This window comes from Lytechinus variegatus, chromosome 2, assembly GCF_018143015.1.
Source record: "Lytechinus variegatus isolate NC3 chromosome 2, Lvar_3.0, whole genome shotgun sequence".
Taxonomy (NCBI): domain Eukaryota; kingdom Metazoa; phylum Echinodermata; class Echinoidea; order Temnopleuroida; family Toxopneustidae; genus Lytechinus; species Lytechinus variegatus.
The window spans coordinates 74,520,698-74,533,911 of NC_054741.1; positions in this window are offsets into that span (position 1 = coordinate 74,520,698).

Sequence of the window (13,214 nt, forward strand, 5' to 3'; positions counted from 1 at the left end):
TGAAGGACCTATTTTATCTTTTCTTTTATACCAAATATGTCAGATTTAATGTAGGCCTACTGCACAGAAATTTGATAAAGTTAATTCAATTTGTGGGTTGTTAGCAAATTTGGTGTCAACAAGATGTCATTAGCAGTATGTATTCTGCAATTACAGTGTCCACTCCTTTTCAGTAGGCAGCAGTTCATCTTCTTAATTATAGAATTGACAGTGTCCATGACATATGCTCAGGTGAAAATTGATCTGCTATAAATTCTACACACTAATGGAATGACTAATTTCTGGATGTCACACTATACCTTACACTAAACCTAACCTAACATAAAACCATATTTCAACCCTACATCTTAGATGAAATAAAGCCAGGAGCAATTGTCGCATTAGCAAATGTCATATCACTAGATTTTATCAGCCTTGCCCCCTGCTGTTGCTGATGTTTCTGAATGTGTGTGTTTGATGGGGGGGGGGGGCTCCTTCAATGTCTTATGTGAGTCAGCTTTCACCATTTATCTTTTAAGTAGCTAATTGGCAAGGAAGGGGTCTTTGAAAGGGTGTTGATGGCACAGGAGAAGATAGAAAAAGAGGAAAGGTGATGCCGTGAATTGACCATAATGTCTGAAAGTGACCTGGAAGATATATTTTTAGAAGATATTTTTAGGGCAAGGGGGCCCTGGGAAATATCCCATTACCCCATGTAATGACCAATATAGTCCAATATTTCTTTTTTTCTCTCAGGTAACAAAATGTTCAGGTAACAAAATGTAAATTGCTCATTGTTTATCATATATAGGTTTCTAGGTTTCTGTTTTTCATGATACCAAAAATGAAACCAAAGGAATAATACGAGACTAAGAATCTGCAAAATATGGATTTAATTTTGAATAATCTGTGAGGAAATGATAACTGATTTTTCAGGGTTAGGTGAAAGAAACAAAATGCTGCTGATTTCCTTTTTTCTTTGCTTTTGTTAGAATTGATTGATTTGAGTCTTTTTAAAAAGACAAAAATATCACAAATGTAATCAACTTATATAGCTCTAATCATTTTTCTGATATGTAATCAAGGAAAAATTACTTCAAGCAGAAATCAACACAAATTTATGTCCATCTGAATGATCTGATCAAATTATTGGTAGGCTTTTCTGCTCTGAAAATATTCTCTGCAGCAGCTATTTCATTGCATTCTCTTCTCATATGAGCTGAACCTCATTTAAATTTTTTAAATGATATGTCAGTGCTGCTACTGGCATGTTGTAGGTTTATTTGCAAATTTGTTTTAACCACCCCCCTCCCCCCAAAAAAAATAAAAAACCGCCATCCCGCCTCCAAAGGAAAAAAGACCACCCCCATACAAATAAATAAAAAAAAATGAAAGAAAAGATATTTGACGAGAAAAGGGGTTTATTCAAACCACCTTGAATCCAACATAACTCAGTGGTCCTTGTACAAAGGTTCAGGATTCAACAGGTTAATGATAAAATTTGAGAACATTGAGAAGATTGCTTCCTGTATTACGAGACCAGTGTTATGTTGAATTTTGTGTCTGATCTTGGAGGGGGAATTGTAAGTATGCCACGCATTTTCATTGATTGTTCCTAGAAAAACGGCTGCTTTTAAAGTGAACAAGGAAAAATGATGACTTTATCGAGTGTCTCTCTTCTTCTTCATCCTGTCTGCTCTAACTTAAGTAGTATTGATTCAGTTTGATTTTATGATTTACTTGGAATCTCCTTACGTTATAAATGCAGAATATTTGGCATTTGGTTTGAAATTTACTCCTTGCACATATTGGCTGTAGCTCTCTGGTTGCAGTGCGAGCATTTTAGTTTGATAGGATAGCAGAGATTGAGGAGGGTATTGGCATGATGTGAAATAGTTGGCTCTGGTTGCAGTAAGAGTTTTTTTTATATGTTTGGTTTTGCTGAGCACCTGAAGGACATAGACTCAAAGCCAATCAACTTTAATTTGCTAGTATGTCATAGAAATACATGCTGTGAATTCATTAGAATTTCGGTTGGTGGGGGGGGGCAAGATGACCTCCCATAGGGTGCCGTATAAAATTAAACATTTGGTAAAAATGGTTGCTCAGTTGGGCATTTCATGAAGAGATTATTCAGTGACTGCCAATTGTTATGCTTGTAGCCAATCAGATGCAAGGATTTCTAGTAGCTTATAACAATTTACAGCGAAGTCTCTGACTAAAGGTTGTTTCAAATCGCCTTGATCACAAGAATCCCTGTTCGCTTAAAAACTTCAGGATAAAATATACCTGTTAATTATTTTCTCATTCACTCTGCCGCAAAACATACCCTTTGGGATAAGTTCCTGAAGTTACAAGCATTCGCAGCTACCCACGGTGCCCAACTGCACACTGGGGTAAAAGTTCCTGTAGTTTGCTTTCACACTGCCAAAATACCTGCGACCTTAGAAAAATCCCTGTGAAAATTCTCGTAATTTTGACAACTACCTACTATTTTAAGTGGGGTTTTTTTCATGGAGATTAAGGGTGATTCCATACGTGTCGTACTGGACATTTAGAGAACATTTGACGGTTTTTGACAAGAAAAAACGAAACATATTCCAGTAACTATAGGTGGTCATCAACTACTACCAGAGTGTTAGAAAACCCACGACTTAACATGACTTGAATTCACATCCTGCATAATACAGATTAAAAATAGTAATGTGTCGTACGGACGCAGAAAAAGTGTTTTTTTTAGAAACCTCAAGTTTGTACTCAAAAGTCTGTGAGTTGGGCAGATAAATTTCATAGAAACTGAACTCAAATTGACACTCAGTTACCCAAGAACAAACACATTTATAAAAGAAAGCAAAATAAACATTCATGAATGAATAAAGCAAATTATAATTTTCGAGAACATTGTGGCGTACGGGACATTCAAAATGTGTCGTACGGGACATCTCTAAATTGAAGCCAAACTTTTTTTACTTTATGCCACTTTGACTTCTTCAATCACATTATTTGGCTGATGGTAATGATAATCCTATCAAACTAAGACATTCATTAGGTTAGAAACCGCTATTAGGTGAATATTTCTGTCAATATATCATAAACAAAATAATGTGTCGTACGGGACAATTGTGTGTCGTACAGGACACTTTTGTGTCGTACGGGACACTTGTGTGTCGTACGGGACACTTGTGTGTTGTACAGGCACTTGCGTGTTGTACTGGGCAGCCTGAATAAATAAACATGAACTTTTTATCAATCAGGAGCATTGCCCCTAAATTCTTGCTTATTCATGAAAATTGTTTTAATAAGTAGTCATTCAGGACAATACAATTGGGAACAATATGTTATAATTTTTTCATGATGGGAAATGTACAAGTGTTCACAGCATTTTTACGAGCTGAAAAACTTCAGGTTTTGTGTGAAGTTATATTTTAGGGAATTAATTGATGATTTCCAAACACTAAACAATGAATGAATGAAACTTTGTGTAAATTATGGGGCTAAAATGTTATAATTTTTTAAATAAAATGTATATCTACATGATGTATGTCACAAATGTCACTTTTTCGATTTCCAAAGCATAAAACGGAAAAACGAAATCAGAAAAGGTGTTTAATTCTCAATTTGTGAAACAAAAATTTTTGATTTAATTTCTTAATTTTCAAATGACAAAACGATAAATTGAATTGATAAAAGTTACTTATTTTTCAATTTGCAGGAAAAAACTGGAAAAACAATTTTAAGAAAACAGTAAAATGAAAAAACAGTTTGTTTCTCAATATTTTTATTTTTATATTTTCATTTCTGACCCAAATTATAAAAAAACCGACCGTTTTTCTGTTTGTAACAATGAAAATAGAAACGGTTTTCACTCAATATTCTGTTTTTACTTTTTCCGTTTCGGAAACAGAAAAACGAATTATCCGCATGTACCTTGATTAATAAGCCTACATGAAATCAATAAAAATGTTTAGAATCACCTATTTCATGTTCTTTGGAGATAAACGAAGTACTGTTTCAGTTCACTTTCAATGTTAAATCAATTAAATGAATTTAAATATGCCTACTATTTATGGTTTCTGAATCCAAATCCTGCAATTAAATGCATTATTATATTGTGTGTCGTACGGGACAACTTTTAATAGGACAATAATTGAAAAATGAAGGGCAGTAATTAGATCCTTATGGGATAAATCGATCACCCATGGATCAAACAAAGAGAAACTGATTTTATGAAATTGCATCATCAAAAATGAAATTGTAGGAAAAACTTTTGCATTGTCATGTGTCGTACGGGACATTGCCAAAAATAGGTTCGGCAAAATCAGGGCTGCCCCTATTATGGATCATGAAAATGTTGTAGATATTATTTGGAACCATCAATGATATATTATTCTATTGACCTGCAATATTTTCAATCTTCTCTTGCTTTGCAAATAATTGTTTCAGGCGGAATTTGTACTTGCCTATTCAATGAGCAAAATTATTGAAAATTTAAAATTCCATTGTTCTCCCCAAAAAACTATATCTGTCTTCACATTTGGTTAAAACTCATAATTTTCATAAAATTTAGGTATCATAGTAAAATATTACACTACTTATGACTTATTGAAAGCATGTTGAAATTTATGATATTTTTGAAGTTCTAGTGCGGAATGGAGATTAAGAGTAATTTGCTTTCACACTGCCAAAATACCTGGAACTGACAAAATTCGAGGCGGTCTGAAACCACCTTGACGGAACTTGTTGCTGTACATGCTTGGAAGTTGGTGAATGATAGAAGACATGTAGGTATGTAAATCTTATACCCCTTTCATAAACCCAATTATGCGGCTAATAGCAGCATAATTTGGTCGTAAAATTGGAGGAGGACCAGAGTTATCCGCATTAATTTGATGCTGCTATTATCCGCATAATAGCAGCATCGGGACAAGATTTTGAGTTTATGAACACATTTCCAAATAATGCGGATAATTGCCATGGTGCGGTCACAAGGTCACCCTTTTCCAATACAACCGCATCGGAGGGGGCGTGTCCAGTTGTCATGACGATTATCCGCCTTTTTCAGGACGGGCGCTCGTAAAGATAATGCGGCTTATTTTCGGAGTTTGTGAACGCAATTTTTATTGAAATATCCGCATTAATCTTAGGCGGCTATTTGGAGGATGGGTTTATGAAAGGGGTATTATAGTGACTTTGAAACCATAATAAATGTGAGTGGCATTTAATTCTGTATCCTGAAGTTGCCAATGTTTAAAAATTCATGTATCGATCATGTACAGTCTAGTACATTGAACATGAATTCATGAGGAAATTCTTTGTAGTATATTGTAGTACACTGGGCATATATATGTATAATCTAGCAGATGTTATAATCTGATCTATAACTTTAATAAACTTCCCATTTACAGGAGAAATATGTGAATATTAGTGGCTGAATAGAAAGAGATTTATTTTGTCTATTTGAGAAAATGACCTCAACACATCAATCTGTCAAGTTTGTGTGTTGTGGATCTGTAACTATTATAATTAGTAGCTTGTTCACATTACATTTTTTGTTTGTTTATTTGTCCTTTGTTATGCCACGTAGAATGATACAAAAAAAATAGTCAAAATATTTTTGAATTGCTTCTTTGCTGTTTATTGTTGGGTTTTGGTAAAAAGTATACCCCACCTGTGTTGCCAACCATGTTACATTTCAATACTGACATAATGCAGCCAGATTCTGGTTTATTGGGTTTTTTTATTACTTTATTTTTAACATCATCATAATAATTTCAGACAGAAGAGCTTAAGTGGAAAGAAAAGCTTTTATTCAATTTGTTTTGATCTGAATTGAATACTCCTAAACCATCAGTGAATCTAATGTAAATTGAATTAGAAAGGAAAAGGTTATGATTTGTGAAAAAAAGCTAGAATCTTTGACCTCAATGATAAACTTGAGAGCAAGTTGTTAGATGTGATACATTTTCCTGGGATGATTTCTGTATAATACCCATTTCTGTATAGACCCTCTTGCCTGAGTTTGGATCATAGTTCTCAGCAGGTTGATTCTTGCTCTTGTATTTTGCATGCTAGTGCACTTTTTTTTAACCAACCCCAAAGTTTTTTTTTTAATATCAACTGACAAACTTTCAACTTCAGTTGGTCAGTTAAAACATTTATGAGCGTGCAGGGTTGCTACGTTTATGATAACAGACAATTCCTACATTGTGCAACATAAATACTTCCATAGGAAATGTCCTTTATTTAGTCAAAGGCCCATTCTTATTATTCTATTGAATATCTTACATTTTCGTCAATTTCTAGAGGCATACCCCACAGCATCTACCTCTGTTTTATAATCTTTCTTGAGTACCGGTAGTTCACTTTGTATACAAGAACTGAAGAGATTTCTTATGTTGGGGCAAACAAAGTCACTCACCTCTCGGTGAAATTAGATCAAAGTGACCAGATTTTATATTCTTTAGAAAGTATAGCGGTGTATCTAAGTGGTATATGTGAACTTGACGGTGGCATTGGGTTGTGTTGACATATTCACAGCTTACTGTGTTTAAGGTCTTTACTAGAGTGGAACAATATTTTTGTATTCTAAACATTCTTGGGCCATTTTGTTCTGTAATCACTCTTCTTTTTTTCAGTCTACTCTCTCAGGTGGTTTAATCATTAACTTTCTTAAAATCATATTCATTCAAACCCGTTCAAAATATCAGACGTAAATATTTTGGTAGGTCATGACATGGTTACTGCTGTTGAACTCTAGATGAGAGTAAACTTTTGACCTATAATATGCATATTTTGATCAGCAATGAAATATCTTTTTTAAGTGGGAGATAAATCTTCAATGGTGAGAGTTTTATGGGAAGGAGTTTCTGTTTCCAGAAGAATTGCATGGACTTCCCATCAAGTGTAGACCTCAAGATCATTTCCCTCCCTATGTTTTTATGTGTCCTTGTACATGGCTGCTTATCATACTTGAGCCTGTCAACCCCATTCAATCTGCTAACAAAGCAAACCAATGAAGCCTTAAATGAGATATGGTCAAGGGCATCACTTTCTTTCACAAGCGTGCTCTAGTTGGATGAGAAGTGGAAGGATGGCATTTTCCCTGCAAATGAAGCGTTAAAATGAATTGAAGATTAATTGAAATACGTTTCTCTAGCAGAAAACATACACTTAAAGCTTTCTTGAATGTGAAGGATTAAGCAGTGAAGCAGTATATGGAAAGACTATACACTTTTTTTTCTGAATGAAGACATAGAATCTTATTACAAGAAAAGTGAACAAAAGACTGTCATGACATTGTCAAAAGAAAATATTTTATATCAATTACATTTCTCTCATTAACATTATACATACCATAAGAGCAATTATGCTGATGCTGAGCTTTAGTAATATATGATTATAGTCTAGAACTGTAGTGAGTAACTTGATATTGTAAACTTGAAAATGATTTTATAATGATCACATCATCTCTACTTGTCAGCTTTTAGTTTTGGTTTTGGTGACAACTCAATGCTCTTGAACTTCCTGCTTTAGTTCGGAATGCTTAAAGGGAAAAGAAATAAATCTTTGATTACAGTCTCAATGCTTGCAACTGGAGCTTAAAATTTCAAATTCTTGTAACTCTCTAATCTTTGAAGGATTTTCCTCAAACTTTTATTTTCTGCTACTTTTACAATAAACTTTCACCAGGATGAACTTCCCCTTTAAGCACAGTGACCAGGGCCCTTTAGGTTTGTGATACATTGATATATGCTTTTCACACTGTATTTCCTTATACTATTCCCTATATATATATACCCTATACTATCCTTAATCCCGGACTATCCTTAACCCCATACTATCTTCTTTTGGATTCACACTGTCTTTCTTAACCCCATACTATTTGCTCAGCCGGGGTTAATGCCTTAAGGGGGTATCTCACTGGGCTTGAAACTAGTTCGCGACTACAAATTTTGCTAGTTGCAGAGACGTCTCCGCGACATCTCTGAGACGTCTCATGAAAATTACAGAGTCTCCGAGGAGTCGCAAGAAGATTAAACATGTTTAATATTTTTGGAGACTGTTTCTAGTCTCCGCGACGTCTCCGAGAAGTCTCCATCAGTTGCTGCGACGTCTCGGAGACTAATGATATCTGCGACTGCTGAGACGTCGCCGCGATGTCTCAGAGACATCGCGAAGACCTGCTGGAGACCAAAAAAAATTATAATACATTGCGGAGACGTCTCCGCGACACTTCTTCACACTGTTTGACCCACTTCAGAAACCACGTGACTGAACGCGTGCTGATATCCCTCCTCCTGCTCCAAGTCAGGTGTATGATCTTTCAAACGTTCCATCGAGACGTCTCCTTGGTGAGAGCGCAAGCCATTTTTGTCTCCGAGACGTCTCCGCGACTGCAGCGACTGATAAGTTGGAGACTGTCGCGGCGACGTCTCCGTTGGTGAGATAGGGCCTTTAAACCTGGACTATCCCTCAGCTCATGAATATTGATGATTTTTACCATACAGAGCGTGATTAACATGCAATTTCAACTTCTGTGATTGGCTAATGCTTAGCCCCACACTTAGCCCCACTTTTCCTTAGCCCAGTTTTGTTTCACACTGCATCTCTTAGCAGCGCAATTGCACCACAATAAACCGGCTAACCCTGCTTTTTTGCAGGGCCAGATAGTACCGTACTATTTATCGTGCTAGCCTACTTTGCTAAAACATAGTGTGAAAACGAAGTGGGTTAAGGACAAAAAGTGCAGTGTGAAAAGCATATGAAGGTATGAAAGAACTATTCTGATTTGCTGATTGGTTAAAAATATACATGTGCAATATTGATCTTGATTGGCGTTCGCCATCAATTGATTACAATTCATTGTGTTATGGAGCTTGGTTATGAATTCTTTACACAATGGATCAGATAATTCATAAAAAATTTTGGCAGGAAAGTAGTAACATCTTTTTTTATTATTTAATCATTATGATTAAATATTGATGAAGGTAATAACTGAAAGTCCCTCAAGAATATTTTTTTGTTTTTAAAACTTTAAAGACCCTCAAATATAGGATTTTTTCCACTTTCATTAAACTTTAAAGACCTACCCATTCAGGGTAGATGTAATGTATTAAATCAAATAAACAGTTGATTTGAATAAATAGATGAATTTGAAACAAGCATAGCAGTTAAAAATTATCAAAATTTGATTTAAAATATATATGGGAGTGTCATTTTTTGTCTCACCTGCATAGCAGAGTGAGACTATAGGCGCCGATTTTCCGACGTCAGCGGCGGCGTCAACATCAAATCTTAACCTGAGGTTAAGTTTTTGAAATGACATCATAACTTAGAAAGTATATAGACCTAGTTCAAGTATTACTAAACATCCTATTAGAGTTTCATGTCACATGACCAAGGTCAAAGGTCATTTAGGGTCAATGAACTTAGACCATGTTGGGGGAATCAACATCAAAATCTTAACCTGAGGTTAAGTTTTTGAAATGTCATCATAACTTAGAAAATATATGGACCTAGTTCATTAAACTTGGACATATTAGGTCAATCAAGTATCACCAAACATCATGCATGAGTTTCACGTCACATGACCAAGGTCAAAGGTCATTTAGGGTCAATGAACTTAGACCATGTTGGGGGAATCAACATCAAAATCTTAACCTGAGGTTAAGTTTTTGAAATGTCATCATAACTTAGAAAATATATGGACCTAGTTCATTAAACTTGGACATAAGGTCAATCAAGTATCACCAAACATCCTGCATGAGTTTCACGTCACATGACCAAGGTCAAAGGTCATTTAGGGTCAATGAACTTTGGCCAATTTGGGGTATCTGTTGAATTACAATCAAAACTTTAAAAGTTTTTGGATCTGATTCATGAAACTTGGACATAATAGTAATCAAGTATCACTGAACATCCTGTGCAAGTTTCAGGTCACATGATCAAGGTCAAAGGTCATTTAGGGTCAATGAACTTTGGCCGAATTGGGGGTATTTGTTGAATTACCATCATAACTTTGAAAGTATGTTGGTCTAGTTCATAAAACTTGGACATAAGAGTAATCAAGTATCACTGAACATCCTGTGCGCATTTTAGGTCACATGACCAAGGACAAAGGTCAATGAACTTTGGCCATAATGGGGGTATCTGTTGAATTACCATCATAACTTTGCAAGTTTATTGATCTGACTTTTGAAACTTGGACGTAAGAGTAATCAAGTATCACTGAATATCCTGTGCAAGTTTCAGGTCACATGATCAAGGTCGAAGGTCATGTGAGGTCAATGAACTTTGGCCACATTGGGGGTATTTGTTGAATTACCATCCTATCTCTGTAAGTGTATTGGTCTAGTTCATAAAACGTGGAAATAAGAGTAACCAAGTATCACTGAACATCTTGTGCGAGTTATAGTAGTTTTTAAAGTCAGCACTGCTGCTATGTTGAATCGCGTGATGCAGGTGAGACGGCCAGAGGCATTCCACTTGTTTTTAATTTGACAGTATTGTTTTTATTGCAGATTTTACAATATTGATATTCTTAATGATATCACAATAGGTTACAACAATGGAAATTCCACATGTTCAAGAGGGAATATTTTTTCACATTATAAAAAGGAGAAAGTACAAATTCTACAAATATTTCACATTTGATGCAAAAAATACACAGAAAAGTGACAAGGTAATGTAATCAGTTCTCTCATTTGCAAACTAACTAGGATGTGCCTATAGCTGTATTGTGAACTATAGAGCAAAACTTTAAATGTCATAACTTTTATATTTGAAATCTGATTTGAAATAAATTTTCAGAGTTAAGCTTTTTGCTTTTCCTCTTAAGTCAAAACATGTTTTTCTTGGGGTGGACCTTTAAGCTGTAAAAAATGAAGAAATAGGGTGCTATAACTACTCACGTAAATATTGAATAAGTACATGCTTTGTAAAATTGCACTGGGAAAGTCTGTGGCAGACTAGTAAGTTTCATCTTGTTTGGAAACTTCATGTACAGTATGCAAATACACACATTGTAATGAGAACATGGTCTAAGAGGAAGTTCTTGTCAAAATTCACGTCATAAAATGTATTTGAGGGAAAATTTCATACAGGTACAGTATAAACATTTAATAGTAACAGGCAGTCTAGTCATAAAAAAAAAATCTTTATTGCCCTATATTTTGAGCCATTTACACAATGAGATGTTTTTGTCGATATCACACCGCATTTTACATTGTGTGAATCCATGTCAAAGACAAAACAAATATTTGTATATTTCCAATAAGAGCAAGAATTAAGAAATCGATTTTGTAAATATTGAAACAAGGGATGTTCACTTCATCAAATTTTGTGATGATATTCCATTTTCAGAAGCCCCTATCTTTCTTTGTAAAAATTACCACTATGTTGATTTTTAATGTGAAGGTAACATTTTGAAATGCATTAACAGATCATAAAGATACATGTCTGGGTTTAATTATCAGTAATATAGATTTACATGTATTAGTTTCTCAAGTACTGTTGTCTTTCTCAAATGGAACATATAAGTGGCACATTATCATTATTAATTGTACCAAGTACAGAGAATAAAGCAAGTGGTATTGAACTTCTGTGATGTGTTCGTGAGGATTGAAAGAAAGTGGTGGGGTGTGAATTTACATGTGATGACATGTCCAAACACTAAACTGTTTCGTAACTAATAAATCAATTTTTCAAATTCATTTCTTTCTTGTACATGGGGTGACATGATGCATCTCACACTTTCAACCTAACCTCAAGTCCCCATTTTTCTATGATACAGAAAAATTATTGAAAACTAAACATTTATAGATAAAGTAGAAGTTAGAACATTACTCAGCTACTAAAATTTTGCTAAATTTGCAACCCTCCATCTAGTAGAACCTTTGTTAATGCTGTATTTGCACATGCCTTATTGGCTACCTTGGACAAAAATAGAAAGACTTTCAAGGAGATAAAGTAGTCTTATGTCTCAATGTGAAGCACTAAGTATCTTGTAACTTCCTTCCTTGAATTAAAAGAAATTTCTTTGGGATAGGTGAAAGACTGACAGTGACAGGTTTGGAGCAGGATCTGAATGTTTTGATTTTGAGTAGAATCAAAGATGTGTTCACACTGAGAGAGATTGGAGTGAAGTTAGCACAATTTGAGCTTAGTATGAACATACTTCAGGGGGTTTAGGGTGAACACACTGGGAGATCAGTGTGAACACTTCAGGTATTAGTGTGAACTCAACAAGAGATTAGTATGAACACACCAGGAGACAAGTGTGAATATACTAGCCTATTGGTGTGAACAATATTCCAATAGGCAATAAAAGCAGATGCTCATTATCAACCTAGATCAATACAAGCGTGACAGTTTAATGCTTGATGAAACCCAATATGACAATATTACCACAAGTGGCATGTGAATCTATATTGATTATGAGATTATTATGATGACACAATATCTCATGAACAAGGTCAGGTAGGGCATTAAACATGACTGTGTGAGAAACAATAAAAACATACTCTTCCTATTCCCCTACTTTTACCTTTTGCATATATATGTGACTTTGATTTGGGACATAAATAAATATTAGTGCTTGTCCAAATTCCATCTTTTTTATTTGGTTGAATCATGGACCTACTATCTCATGCAAGAATACATAAGTTTGCATACACTCACACCCTATCAGTATAAATGTTAGAAGTCGTGATTTAGTCATTGGTTTCATGGAATATAGGCTTCTCATTTTCTAATTGTATGAATAGCAAGATTTTTAAAAAGTCAATAAAGAATTATTTGATTACAAAAATTATATCTCTGAAAAGTTTAGTTTGGGCAACAAGTGAATGAAGTAGCACAGGCAAGCACCGGTCAATGTAACTCATTTTCATAAACTTTACCACTGCCATCAATGATGTGGCAATGAGGTAATGTGTTGCTACTGAATAACAACAATTTCCAGTTATGTATTGACCTGCTTTTGAAATGGACTGTTTTATTATATATTTGTGTGCCATCAACCCCCCCCCATCTATTCACATTAATGCAACTCTGAGGATTTTGTAACGTTCATTATTGTGATTGAACCTTAACCCCATTCTCATTGCACTTTCTAAAACCTAGTTTACTGGAAACCGGTTCAGGAAACAAGTTTGGAAGATCGCTCTGCAAGCATTCCCATTTGATCACCCGAAAGTGGTTTTCAAAACCACTTCACATAAAGCAATCTTGTTGCT